Below are 9,159 nucleotides of genomic sequence, written 5' to 3' on the forward strand. Positions count from 1 at the left end.
AAGTGATTAAAGGAGCAAAGTGATGCAAGAGACTACCTTACATTTGGGGAAAAGCAGGTAAAAAGGTGGTGTAATACAGGTCTTATACTTATGATGGAAGTATAAGTTTCCCCATTGTCTTTTGAGATTTTCTTGTGGTGTGTGGGTTCCTAGGTGCCTTTTCATCACACAACCTGACCCTCTTGAGAATGGCAAAAGATTTGCGGCAGAGAGGTCTTGGGAAGAGTTTTTGCATTGGGGATACTTTTATAGCTAAGTCCGGTTTCAAGTAACAGACTATGTTAGGAAGGGTTGGTAAGGAGGACCGTGCAGCATGAGTCAGCAGGGGAGTTGGTTGCCTTTTCTTGCAGGGGACGAGGTGTGGGTTTGACTGGTTGCCTCTTTGCTTGGGTGCTGGGTACTGGTTCATTGGGGTAGGAGGTCAGTCTTGATGCCTAATGGATTAAGAACTGAGGGTGAAGAGTTTTAATGAGGTGGGAAATCTGGGTGGGATTGAGGGGTGAAGGAATAGTCAGATTTCCAAAGGAGGGAAAAGGGAGAGTATATGAAAGGGGGAGGAGAGAAGAAAAGAGAAAATCAATTAAAAAGAAAAGGAGAAAGAAAAAAAAGAAAGTAGTGAGAAGAGAGGAGAAAAGAGCATGGGAATGCTAGTTTGCTTGACTGTGTTCGATGAGTAGGGCCTGTAGTATAAGTCTGTAGGTCACAGTTGCTGCTTCGGTGGTTTGGCTGGTCACGTGTTTCAGGTCCTAAAAGAAGGCATAACCTAGAGATAAAGGGTATATTAAAGAGTTTTATCGGGACATTCTCATAGAGCAAGCTGGGTATGGTATCTCGTGTGAGTGCGCCATTTTAGTTTGTCCACCCTTTGTATCCAAGAACACCTGTGGACAGAAAAGCTGAGAGATTATTTTAAATATAGTAAGATTAAGGCATTAAAACAAATTGTTATGAAATGCTTCCATTGGAGTCAGCGATTTCCTATGGTATTCTTTACCTGTAATCCTGTATAAGATCCCTAAGGGATTATTATGGGCCTTTGTAGTAGAAGGCTGATTACATACCTGTTCTCTCTTTGCTGCTGTTTCTGTTGTTGTTGGTTTCTTTGTGGTATAATGTGTAGTCAAGAGTTTGTGTTGTAACTCTTTCATGTGTTTTGGGCACTGCTCTCCTGTATATGTTGACTGTTAGTGTTTGGAGTTTCTACCCTGTTAGACCCTGTTATTTGATTGTTGAGTATTAGTTGTATATAAGGTGTATGTTCTAGGTGATTCAGAATAGTGCTATCATTCTGTGTTTGTCTTTCATCTTCTGGCTTACTTCATTTAACATAATATGTTCTAGGTCCATCCACGTTGCCGCAAAGTCTGTGATTGTATCATTTCTGACTGTCATGTAGTATTCCATTGTGTATAGATACCACTTCTTAATGATCCATTCATCTGTAGTTGGACATCGAGGTTGGTTCCAAGACTTGGCTATTATACTGAGTGCTGCGATAAATAGTGGGGTGCACACATACTTTGGAATGAATGTCCTTCCAACTTGGGGGTAGATACCTAGGAGAGCAATTGCTGGGTCAAATGGCAGCTCAATTCTGAGTTCCTTGAGCACTCTCCAGACTGTTCTTCATAGGTGTTGAACTAGGAGGCATTCCCACAAGCAGTGGATGAGAGTACCTTTCATACCACATCCCCACCAACACAGATCGTTCCCATTATTTTTGATGTGAGCCATCCTCACTGGTGTAAGGTGGTACCTCATTGTTGTCTTGATTTGGATTTCCCTAATGATGAATGAAGATGAGCATGTTTTCATGTGTTTTTTGGCCATCTTTTAGTCTTCCTCAGAGAAGTGTCTATTCATTTCATCTCCCCATTTTTTATGGCTTTATTTGGTTTTTTGGGGGGCTCAGCTTTCTGAGTGCTTTGTATATTTTTGATATCAGCCCTTTATTTGACATGTTGAGTGCAAAAATTTTTTCCCATTCAGTTAACTGTCTTCTTGTGTTAAGTAGGTTTTCTTTTGCCATGCAGAAGCTTTTTCGTTTGGTTTAGTCCCATTTGTTTATGTTTGATGCTAAAGTTCTTGCCATTGGCATTCTATCATCAAAGACTTTTTTGATAAATAGGTCTTCAAGTGTTCTGCCTATTTTTACCTCAATAAACTTTATAGATTTGGGTCTGATTTCAAGGTCTTTAATCCATTTTGAGTTGACTTTTGTAAATGGGGTGAGGTATGGATCAATTTTCAATTTCTTACAAATGGTTTTTCAGTTGTACCAACACTATTTGTTCAAAAGACTGTCTTTGTCCCATTTCAAGTTCTTGGCTCTTTTGTCAAGTATTAGTTGACTGTATATCTGGGGGTGTATGTCTGGAAATTATGTTCTAACCCACTGGTCTGAGGCTCTGTCCTTGTACCATTACCATGCTGTTTTGATTATTATGGCTTTATAGTATTGCTTCAGGTTAGGTAAAGAGATGCCACCCAGCTTCCTGTTTTTTTAGTATGTGTTTGGCTATCCTGGGTCTTTTGTGGTTCCAGATAAATTTTATGATTGTTCTAAGTCTTTAAAGAATGATGTCTGAATTTGGATGGGGATTGCGTTAACTTTATATAGGAGTTTGGGTAGGATAGTAATTTTGACTATGTTGATTCTACCTACCCATGAGCATGGGGTGTTCTTCCATTTCCCTAGATCCTCTTCAATTTCTTTCTGAAGTTTGCCTGGTGTAAGTCCTTCACTTCCCTTGTAGGGTTGATTCCTAGGTACTTGATATTTTTTGATACTATTTTAAATGGAGTTGTATTCTTAATCTCTCTCTCCTCTACTTCGTTATTTGTATAGAGAAATGCTACTGTCTTTTGTGTATTGACTTTTTAACCAGCCACTTTGCTTTATTGGTTTATTGTTTCTAGGAGTTTTACTGTGGACTCTTTAGGGTTTTCCATGTATATCATCATGTCATCTGCAAAAAGAGATAGTATTAATTCCTCTTTCCCTGTTTGAATTCCTTTGATTCCCTTCTCTTGTCTGATTGCTATTGCTAGGACTTCTAAGACTATGTTGAATAAGAATGGAGAGAGTGGACTCCTTGCCTAGTTCCTGACCTTAGTGGAAATGCTTTCAGTTTTTCACCATTAAGGATAATGTTAGTTGTGGGCTTTTCATAGATAGCTGTAACTATGTTGAGAAAGGTTTCTTCCAGACCTATTTTGCTTAGTGTTTTCAACATGAATGGGTGTTGGATTTTGTCAAATGCCTTCTCTGCATCGATTGATATGATAATGTGGTTTTTGTCTTTTTATTATTGATGTGGTGTATGATGTTGATTGATTTGCATATGTTGAACCAGCCTTGCACCCCTCGGCTGAAACCCACTTGGTCTTGGTGTATAATCTTTGATGTAGTGTTGTATTCGGTTCACTAAGATTTTACTGAGTATTTTTGCGTCTATGTTCATTAGTGAGATTGATCTGTAGTTTTCTTTCTTGGTGGTGTCATTGCCCTCTTTGGGAATCAGAGTGATATTAGCCTCATAAAAGGAATTGGGGAGAATTCCTTTCTTTTCAATGGTTTGGAAGAGCCTGTGGATGAGTGGAAGTAATTCTTGGAATGTTTGATAGAATTCACCTGTAAAACCATCTGGGTCTGGACTTATGTTTTTGGAGAGTTTCTTAATTACTGCTTCAATTTCCTCCTAGGTGACTGACCTGTTTAGACTTTCTAAATCCTCCTTTTCTAGTCTTGGAAGCTGGTATTTTTCCAAGAATATCACTTTTTTCTGGGTTCTCTAGCCTAACTGAGTATAGTTGTTCATAATATGTCCTCATGATGTGTTGGATTTCTTGGGGTTCTGTTGTAATCTCTCCTCTTTCATTTGTGATTCTGCTTATTTGGGTGTTTTCCCTCTTTTTTTGGTGAGTCTTGCCTGTGGTTTGTCTATCTTGTTTATTTTTTCAAAGAACCAACTCCTGGTCTCATTGATTTTCTGTATTGTTTTCTTAGTTTTTATGTTGTTTATTTCTGCTCTGGTTTTTATTATTTTGTGTCTTCTGGTTGTGTTTGGGTTTCTTTGTTGCTGTTGTTCCAGTTCCTTAAGATGGTCCTATAAGCTGCTAATTTTATCTTTTTTCTCTTTCCTGACATAGGATTGTATTGCTATGAGTTTTCCCCTGATTACTGCTTTTGCTGTGTCCCACAAGTTTTGACAAGTTGTTTCTTCATTGTCGTTTGTCTCAAGGAATCTTTTTATTTCTTCCTTGAGTACCTCTTTGATCTAGCTGTTTTTGAGCAGCATGTTATTTAATCTCCAGGTGTTGGATTTTCTCCATTATTTCTTTTCACAGTCAATTTTGACCTCTGTTGCATAGTGATCTGACAGGGTGCTTCTAATGATCCTTACCATTGTCATTTTATGCAGGTTAGATTTGTATCCTAAAGCATGGTCTATTCTGGAGAAGGTTCCATGTGGACTTGAGAAGAATGTGTATTCTGCTTTCTGGGGGTAGAGGGCCCTTATATAAGTCTATTAGCCCTAGTTCTTCTAATTTTTTATTTAGGGCTCTTATTTCTTTGTTAGTTTTCTGTCTGGTGGATCTGTCCAGTAGTGATAGTGGAGTATTAAGGTCTCCTACTACTATTACATTTCCTTTCATGTGTTTCTCCAGTTTTGCAAGCAGTTGCCATACATATTTTGCTGGGTCTGCATTAGGTGCATAGATATTAACCAATGTTAGCACTTCTTGGTCTAGTATTCCCCTGATCAGTAAGTAGTGAACCTCTTTGTCTCTGATCATTTTCTTGAGGTTGAATGCAATTTGGTCTGGTACAAGAATAGCCCACCCTGTTTTTTTTTTTTAATTTCCATTGGCCTGGATAATTGATTTCCATCCTTTTATTCTAAGCCTGTGCCTATCTTTACTTGTATATATGTGTTTTTTGTAGGCAGCAAAAATCTGGTTTATGTTTTCTAATCCAGTTATCAATTACGTGTCTTTTAATGGGAGAGTTTAGTCCATTAACATTTAGTGAGATTATTGACAGAGAGGGCTGTTGTGCAGTTGTGTTGTTTAAAGTGGTTGTTACAGTTGGGGGTTTGGATTGTGTAATTCGTCTCTGAGTAGGTCATTTAAGGTCGGTTTTGTTTGCGCAAATAATGTGAGATTATTTTTGTTTGAGGATGATTTTAGTCTTCCCTCCCATATGTGGGAGACTGCTCTAGCTTGCACAAAATGGATGCTATCAACCTTAGCCTCTATTTCTGTAGAAAGTTCCACTGAGCTGCATACGTGACTGTCGGCAGGTTCTTAGCCCATGAGCAAATAGGAAATCTTGCAACAACATAGCCCCTTGTACTAACCACAGGGCCATGAGGCCAGGGACAAGATAATATTTCCTTATATGTCTCTGATTCCGGTCAGCTAAAGATTACTAGGATCAGTCATTGAGTCATGCCTCCCCCTTTTTTCCTTTCCTACCTCCTTTGGGCTGTGCTTAACAAGGCACACTCTATCCTTTTTCCCTTTTGGGCCAAGTACCTGTAGTAAGCATATAATTGGTGAAAAGCTTGTTTGAATTGACCAATGCTTGTATGCCCCATAAGTTTAATGTTTAGTACCTTTATTCATTTTTGGTTATGTGCCTATGCTTGGAATATAATTGGATAAGAGATGGTTTGAAATGACCAATAGTTTTTGAGACATACTTCCCCTTGTGTAAAAAAATATATAAGCACTTACCTGCTTAATAAATTGCCTTTGATCAGATAAAAGACTTAGGCCTTCTTTCTAACCTCTACAGATTTTTCCCATAGATATTTTGGATCGGGTCGGCTTCAGTGAACCCATGAATAAGTTGCGGCATTCATCCCCTTCACCCTGCTGGCCGGGGTCCCCAGAAAGCCGCACCCATATAAATGAGAGTTTTTCTGGATAATAGACTCTAGGCTGAAAATTTTTTCATTCAGTTGTTTAAATATGCCATTCCACTGTCTACTTGCTTGAAGTATTTCATATGGGAGATCTGGGTTGATTCTAATGTTCCTTCCTTTGTATGTGAGGTTTTTTTTCTCCCTTATTACTTTAAGTAGGTCGCCTTTCTCTTTGTTTCTTACCATTTGAATTACTATGTGTCTTGGAGTTGGTTTGTTAGGGTCTATTTTGTTGGGCACTCTTTTCACCTCCTGGATTTGCTCAGATGCATCTTTCCAGAGGGTGGGAAAATTTTCAGCTATTATCTCCCTGACTAATTGTTCTTCCCCTTTCCCTGTTTCCTCTCCTTCTGGTATACCTACAATTCTTAGATTGTTTCTTTTGTCTTTGTTCATTAAATTCTGGACTTTTACTTTCAGTGCTTTACCTTCTATTTTCTTTGTTGGCTTCTTTGTTCTTTTGTTTGCTGTTTATCTTTGAGTTATTCTATGTGATTCTCAAGCTGTGCGATTCTGCTCTTCTGGCTTTCTACGGTTTTACGAATTTTTTTTTAATTCTGTTTGTATAGAGTCTTTTATATTTTGTAGGAATTCTTGTTTAAGTTGGTTTATTTGTTCATCTATTGATTTCTTGGCCAGTGTGTCTTTCATTTCTTCTGACATGGCTTGGAATTCTATTCTCATGGCTGCTTTTAGGTCTTCCTCTCTTGGGTCTGCATTTTGTTCTGATTTCTCTCCACTTCCTCTGTTGTTAATGTTTTCCTTGGTTTACCCATCTTTCTTTGCATTTATTGGCTTGGTTTGGAGTGCAGTGCCTTCAGGTTTCAGCCCGCTTTTGCCACCTGTGGCGTGGGGCTGGATCCCTTCTTGGGGTGTAGCTCTACGTGAGTATGTTGGGTGATGTCGCTGAGTATTGGTCTTTCCCTTGTTTTCCAGTCAAACCTGGTCAATCGCCACCCACTTCCTGCCAGACAGTGCAGGTTCACTCCTGGCCAAAATGGTAGAGGGCACCGTTGAGCCTAGATCACTAGCCCTTCCCACCTGGGAGCCAGCCTGGGCTTTCTTCTTGCCCCTCTAGTCACTGGTCCTCCTGACTGTCTCCCTGGGCTGTGTATGATAGATTGATGAGTTGGCGATCCCCACAAGCACTCCCATTGGCCTTTCTCCCCGGCCCCACAGACCTAGGGTCCCCTAGGCTGCCCATGTTATGTCAAAGAGTGGGAGTGGGCTCCTTTGGGAGGGCGCTCACCCCACGCTGGGGTCAGCGGCCTTCCCGCCCTTCCCTTGCCTGTCTCAGTGACTCATGTTTGCCTTGAATGGCCGCCTTCCACTTGCTCTGGTCAGCGACCTCCTGCACTCACTCAGGCCTGTCCTGGGAGCTCACGGTTCCCTTGAGTGGCCGCCTTTCACCCGCTCCAGTCAGCGACCTCCTGCACTCACTCTGGCCTGTCCCGGGAGCTCAAGGTTCCCTTGAATGGCTGACTTCTACCCGCTCCAGTCCACGACCTCCTGCACTCACTCTGGCCTGTTCCGGGAGCTCAAGGTTCCCTTGAAAGGCCGAGCCGGTGACCTTCTGCACTCACTTTGGCCTGTCCTGGGAGCTCAAGATTCCCTTGAATGGCCACCTTCCACCTGCTCCAGTCAGTGACCTCCCTTGGATTCATTTTTAAGATGATGTCACTCAGAACAGTTTTGAGTGATGGTGATTCCAATAACTTATTTGTATAAAGACCAGCACAAAAGATTAAGGGCTACCATTAAGCAACCTGGTTGGGAGGTTTACTAGCCAGACTGTTCTTACTAGTCTGTCATCCTAAGTATACTTTAAAATTAAAAAAAATTATTGTGGTTTAGACATATGGTCACAATATGGCTTTGATACACAAAGTCATTGCACCATCTCTATCAAAGTATCCTCAACCCTCTACCACTGCCCTCAGGTCACTTCTAGTCTGCCAAAAGAGTATTTAAGCCTCTTTTGTCTATTTCCTAATCTGGTAAAATCTCAACTGTAGCATATGAAAAAGTTTCCATAAGATGATTCTTGGAATTGTATATAAAAGTGTTTCCTTAGGATTGTTCTGTGACTTTTGCCCCACCTAACCCTTCCAGGTGGGGCGCTGTGGAGTTGGGAATAAATAGCTTGAGGGACAGGAGTGAGGGGTCCTTCTGTGAAAGCTGCTGGCTGCAGGAGGATTCTCTGGCTCTCCTTGCCCGATCTTTTAAACCCTATCGTTCTTGTCTGTGTGGATTATTATTTGCTGTGGATAAATATTACCAAGGTCTTCCCCCGAAAGGGGACAAGGGGATGGGAAGTAATTTCTCATTCTGGGGACTGTTCTTGGATTCACAAATACCCAGCAAAGTTAACAGCGAAAATACATTGCACTCAACTATTTGGAAAAATAATTTTATTTTGTATTCTGGGCATGGGCATATGAGTATGAGAACATAGCGACTTTCATGTGTCTTGTTCTGCCACTTGAACTAATTATCGGGGAGATGCAAATCAAAACAACAATGAGGTATTATCTCACACCACAGAGACAATCTCACATCATAATCAAAACAAAACAAAACAAAACAAGAAGAAACCAGTACTGGCATGTATACACAGAAAAGACCTTTCATTCACTGTCTATGGGAATGCAGACTGGTCCAGCCTTTCTAGAAAACAATGTGGTCATTCCTTAAAAAGCTAAAAATTATGCTTCCATATGATCCAGAAATATCACTCCCAGTGATATACCTCAAATAGCCAGAATCTGGAAACAACCCAAGAGCCTGACAACAGATGAGTAGTTAAAGAAACAGTGGTATATTTGGCCCTGAATCAAGGCCTGCAGTTTGCTTCAACTGCTGGTTTCAAACAGGAGCCTAAAGAAATACCTTTCTGTGTTCTGTTGACCATTTCTGAATTCCGAAAGTGTAATGGTCAATTCGTTAGAAAGAAACATCTGAGATGAGTGCTGAGGTGGGGGAGGGGGAGAAACAGTGGTATATCTACACAATGGATAACTATGCAGCTATTAGGAAAAATGAAGTAGTGAAACTTGACTATTATGCTGAATGAAATGATCCAGAGGGAAAGAAATAGGCATAGAATAATCTCACTTATTTGTGGGGTATAAGACAAACAAGAGATAGTATGATAATAATACCCAGAGACAATAGAGACAAAAGTTAGTAGGTCCAGCCCAGGGTAGAAAGCTCACCACAAATCGTG

General features: G+C 40.5%; 1 non-coding gene across 1 annotated transcript; it reads left to right on the forward strand.

Annotated features, from left to right (window-relative positions):
- The first annotated feature begins 8,755 nt into the window (after positions 1 to 8,755).
- LOC126030723 (small nucleolar RNA SNORA2/SNORA34 family) lies at positions 8,756 to 8,892 on the forward strand. Its single transcript, XR_007503172.1, has one exon. It is a non-coding gene; the product is annotated as a small nucleolar RNA SNORA2/SNORA34 family (small nucleolar RNA).
- Positions 8,893 to 9,159: the final 267 nt, after the last annotated feature.

Source organism: Suncus etruscus, chromosome 1 (assembly GCF_024139225.1).
Source record: "Suncus etruscus isolate mSunEtr1 chromosome 1, mSunEtr1.pri.cur, whole genome shotgun sequence".
Classification (NCBI taxonomy): domain Eukaryota; kingdom Metazoa; phylum Chordata; class Mammalia; order Eulipotyphla; family Soricidae; genus Suncus; species Suncus etruscus.